Raw genomic sequence first — 5801 nt, forward strand, 5'->3', positions numbered from 1 at the left:
CTTGTCATTGTACTCATTCTTTTGTGCACAATAGAACATTGTCCTCAGAGATTGAAATCTGAAGATTTAAGAGCTAATGGAAACTTCTGAACATGTAATCAGGGCGTTCAATCTTTCCTGATAACTTGCACAAAAATGTTTTAAGTGTTGTTAACGTTTGCATGTAAGGTGTCACGGTTACCGTAGAAACACAAGCATCTGTTCTGGGCATACTGTATTTGAGCAACTGTATTTGTTTTACTCCCCTTCCCTCCTGGTTTCCTTAAAAAAAAGAAAAAACCAGACCAACCAGAAGGACTTCTTAAGTCCCATTCTTACCCTGTGATGGAGGCTATCCTCCCTAGGAACTAACAAGAATAGAATGAAAATAGTGTCTTTGACTTTTTTCAGAGAAGGCCCTGAAGGAACAGCTGACTGTTCCAATGGACCACAGTTTGGTTTCATTCACATCTAACTACACTCTTTTAAGCCCTAATGAACCCAAGGGATTTGGAGGGATTTTTGGGGGTTTTTTTGGTAAGGGGGGAGGGTGAATTCACTTCCACATGATACCAAATTGGTATCAATTTTTCCTATACCTTATTTTGATTTAGAAAAAGGAAGCCAATATTTTATTTTCTCCATTTAGGAAAAAATCCAAAACTTCCTTCATAAGGCATTCAAAGAACACCCACCCTGCTGGTGCTCAGGGCTGTGCTGATAGACTGATCCAAGCAGAGAATCAGATTGATTAAATCTCCAGCTGTAGGAGTCACTTTACTGTTACTTAGCTTGACAAGATGTGGCTCCATTAGTAATAGCAGATGCTTAGGTACTGCTTCTCCTAAGATAGCAGCTTCTTCAATGTGAAGTACAGTGCAACTGCCAGTGGTTGGTTGCCAGTGGTTAAGTAAACTAGTTTAAATTCCCATGTTTAACATTCTTGAAATCAGTCTAAACTACTGTGTTTACTGACAGAGGACATTATGGTCCACCACTAGTCCTGCACTCCATTGGTAACTGCAGTGCTCAGCACACACCACAACTAGATTACCCAGTGTTAGACTCAGACTTGAATGCATAGCATGAGGTAGAAGACTGGTCCTGATGTTAAAGCACACAATCAAACCCATCAGATTAATGTAAGCACACATCCTCACATGGCTGCTTGCTATCCAGTTTATCAGCAGCTTCTCTAGTTATGACTTAATTTCATTGCTCCCATATGTCTCTGCCAGGTTCTGAACATTATATTGCCCTCAGTAACCTGAACAAAGGGGATTTTTTTTGCCTTCCCTGTTTTGCTCTACCACTAACTGGAGCTACAAAGTTGATCAAGGAATTGGAGCGTCTTTCCAATGGGGAAATGCTGGGGAAACTGGACCTGCTCACCCTTGAAATTACTTGAGTAAGGACCTCATAAATGTCTGTAAGTGTCCAAAGGGAGGGTGCCAGGAGGATGGATCCAGGCTCTTCTTGGTGCTGAGCAATAGGACAAGAGTCAGAGTGGAAACTGATGCATAGAAGTTCCACCAGAACATGAGGAAGAGGTTTTTTGTCCAGTGGAACAGGTTGCTCAGAGAGGTTGTGGAGTCTCCTTTCACTGGGGATATTCCAGAGCTGTCTGGGCACAATCCTGTGCTATGTGCTGTAGATGACCTTGAGCTGGAGGGTTGGACCAAATGACCCACTGTGGTCCCTTTCAAACTGATTCGTTTTGTGATTCTGTACTGTAATTATTCATCATAAATCTGTTGCATATTTTGTTCAGGTTGGCTTTTTTGGCAGTAACTTAGACTTCCCAATAACAATTCACTACCATATGAATTCACTGCCTTGCTAATTAAAACAATTGGTTTATTGTCACAGAAGAAAATTGTGTTACAGACACTAGTGAGCTGCAATCTTCAGTAACTGAGAGGATGTGTTTACAAGCAGAACACTTAATGCCATTGCCAAGCAGGTCTAATTGGGATTAACCTTTAAGTATTTACACCTACTCAAAAACTTAGGTAGAATTAGAGGAGAGCACAGTCAGCAAAGTATTAGTAAATCAACAGATGCAAATAAACAATGTTAGAAACCATTTTCATAACTATAACATTATGTACTGCCCAAAGTAGCCTAAGTAAACTATAAATTACAGTTGGGTTTATGATTTATTTTTTTGTATGAATTTGCCTATTTGAGTATCTTATAATTTGTTTTGTGAACTAACAAATACTGCCCCCAGTGAGAAGCAAGAGATTATTTATAAAGATGAAACAGTGCATTTCACTGCTTTAAACTATTTAGACTTAAACATACACATCTAGAAAATGTACTTAATTCCAGCATCTGATTGGCAATGGCATTAAGTGTTCCTGCTTGTAAACATGTCCTCTCAGTTACTGAAGATTGGAGCTCATTAGTTTCTGTAACAGGATTTTCTTTTGTGACAATAAAACAGATCGGTTTAATTAGCAGCAGATAATGAATTTAAACTGTAGTGAACTGTTTCTAAAGAAGTCACAGTTACTGCCAAAAACTCAATCTGAATGAAATATGCAACAGATTTGTGACTGAATAATTAATGGTATAATAAAACCGGGAGAGGAAAAAAAGTCTGGTACAACACTTCTCAATTTTTTGGGTTATTAAGGGGAACTAATACTTAGAATCTGGCACAGACATACTTCCAATCAAGAGGATTACAGGGAGCAATGAAAATAAGTCATAGCTAGAGAAGATGATAATAACTAGAACAGCAAAAAGCTGTGTAAGAATGTGTGCTTACATGAATCTGATCTGATGCTTTGATTGTGTACTTTAATTATGGTTGCTTTAGCTGGATGTGTACCAGGCAGTTTATTTGCATTTTTGAGTCTGCATACATCATTTATTTTAAGTTATGTGTAGTAATTTGCAGTGACTGGCTGTTTTCCTTACCGCAGGAAAAGCGGAGAAATGCCTCTCTTCATTAAGTAGGCATCAGTTAAGTTTATGCTATAGTTGTCACTGTTTTCCTACCAGAGATAGAACATAAATTTTACTGTTAAGGTGTGTCTTTAGTGTCAATTGAAAACAAATTCTAGAATAGCCTAAATGGAAGGAGAGAAAAAGCAGGGTATGTGGAGTATGAAAGATTGTTTCAGTGACTTAAGCTACATCAAGAGTGACCTGTTTTTTCCAAGTGAGGAAACTGGTTGGATGCAGTGCCATATCTGTCCCAGTCTGCCATGGGTCTCTGTGGCTGTGTGGAGGCGAAGAAGTAAATCTTTGAAAGTTTCTGAAATAATAAGTGGTTTTTTCGTTGATTTTTTTATTGCTAAGAAAACAATGGCAGTGCACAGGCTGCAAGTAATTTTTTCTGTCTGCTATTTGTTTGCTATTTGTCTCAGAAGAAAGGCTGTGCCAGCAATTATGGGGCATCTGTTTTAGAGCCGTTTTCCCAAGGTGAAATGCCTGTCCCTTGTGGCCAGACAACACCTCTCACCTTACTTAGCAGAAGTTGGAGGGTGAACCACCATTGTGAGTGCTAGGACAGAAGAGGTGGTAATGATTGTTTTATTTTCTAGAAATAAATAGATTGTTTTTAGAAGACAGAAGACCCACTTCCTTGGTATTGATATATGTTACTGTGTAACAGTGTATTTTCCATTATCTTGGAAGTAGATGCATGCAGATGGGTGCAGTAGGACCTTAGTAGCTCTTGGTTTAAGGTACGGAAGAATCAGCCTTGCCCTTTGCTGCTGACGAGAGGATCTACCAAGAGCACGCAGTGTTTCGCTTTCCTACTTTTCTTCAAAAGCAAAAAAAATGTACACAATGACTTTGAGTTTGTTTCTGAGTGCAGAACTGAGGGAGAAGGTGGGATCACCAGAAATGCTGTGATTGACTTAGCTGGAAATAAAGGAGGAGTGTTTGGGGACAGTATACACATTGCAGACAGACTGTGACCCATAACTGAGACTTGCTTTCTTAGTCCTGTCCATCTCCTGTCTACCTAGGTTGTAGACTGTCACAACGGACACGAGGCCATGCCCACATACGCACACCACTTGGTACTTATGGAGTTATACTATGTGCTCTCTTAATTCCTGTGTTATATCTGAAAAATTAAACTATAATAATCTGATACAAAAAGTGGGACTTTTTAATTTCTTGCATCTTTAAGACAGATTAATGCAAGAGTTCATTGCATTAATCAAGATATATTTCCTTCTGGTTTCTTGGAACAAACCTGTACTGCCCTTTTAACTTGGCATTATCAGGTTCAAGATCATTGCCAAAACCCATCTGTACTGGCTGAAGTGGAGAAACCTGTACTGCCCATTTAACATTGGGCATTGTCAGGTTCAAGATCATTGCCAAAACCCATCTGTACTGGCTGAAGTGGATTGAACCATCTCGTCATCTGCTGTCATGGAAGATGGTTTTAATTGCTGGATTCATACATCTTTCAGTCAGAATGTGTCTTACAAGTACACTTATGCTGTACACAATGCGAAAATCCTGCTCATTCTCTGATTTCCACTGTCCTCCCCACAGGTGGTTCTGCCTGCCATTCAGGTGTCTTGTCAGTCTGTACTCTAACTATTAGAGTGTGGCTACATGGATTACATCTTTTATTAGAATTTTAAACAAAAAATAAAATGCATAGAGGAGGGAGCCTACAGGACTTCTGGGTATACAGGCATAGAGAAGCAGGTGCTATAAGCATTGAATTAAGAAGTCATCAAAAACTTTTTATCCCTTTGCAAAGCAGATACAATTAAGACGCTTGGAGATGTAAAAAGAAAATTGATCCAAAACAGCCAACCATCACCACCACCACCAAAAAATCAAACAAAAAAAAAAAAACCAAAAACAAACCAGGGTTTGTTATTTTAATGATAGACTAAATTTTAAGCATCTCTGAGAAAACATTTTTCGGGGAGAAGAATAATAAGTTAATATGAGAATTGGTTCAGGGTGTTGTGGTTGTTAAAGTTTCTGCTCCCAAGCTGTGGTGAGATGAAGAACATCAGCTGCCACAACACTTCCATGAAGTCATCTTCACAGCATGGTAACAGCACTAGTTTTCAAGGCAGTTGTTCTTACAGTTGAAATGCTTTCAGAGGCTGTTTTACAAATTGATACCACCCATTTTTCTATGTAGGCATTTTCAATTTTTATGTTTTTTCCTCACTGTTTATCTAAACAGGTAAAAAGACTTAGATTTAGAGCCTCTTTTAAATTCTGTGTCCTTTGATAGTGGACAGTGAAAAAAATAGGCAGTACCAATTAAAGATGTTTGAGATAAGTCTGAATGACTTATCTTCAAATGAATTAAAAATGGTTGAAATTAGTGTAAACACCCTTGGTGACAAGACTTCGGGATTTTGATAGACTACCTGAGGAAGATGCAGCACACCTGGCTAACATGGCAGGTAGCAGGCAGATATTGTTAAGGAAAAGGGGAATCTGGCAGCCTGTAACCTCTGAGCGGCAGCAGTGAACAATGTTCCATGCCAGGAGCGGTTCTTCCCACAAGGAGACCCACCCAACTGCTTTGTCCTGCCCTGAAGAGGCCCCCCAGCACAGTGGAAGGTGCTGTCGCAACCTGCCTGTGATTTCCTGAATTTTCCTGAACACACTGGTTTTGGGGGGTTTTTGCTTCTGTCCCCCCCACCAGCCCCTGCCAAAACTGGTGAAGGAACAAGTAAACTTGGTGGCCTGAAGAACAGTTACTAAGTGGTGACAAAAGACTGGCTTTAAAGTATGGTAATTGCTTATCTGGTTATTAATGATGTCAAAATCTTTTGCTTATAAATCGAGTAAATCTACTGCAGGAGTTTGAA

The sequence above is a fragment of the Passer montanus genome, unplaced genomic scaffold, assembly GCF_014805655.1.
Source record: "Passer montanus isolate IOZ18808 unplaced genomic scaffold, ASM1480565v1 scaffold7, whole genome shotgun sequence".
NCBI lineage: Eukaryota > Metazoa > Chordata > Aves > Passeriformes > Passeridae > Passer > Passer montanus.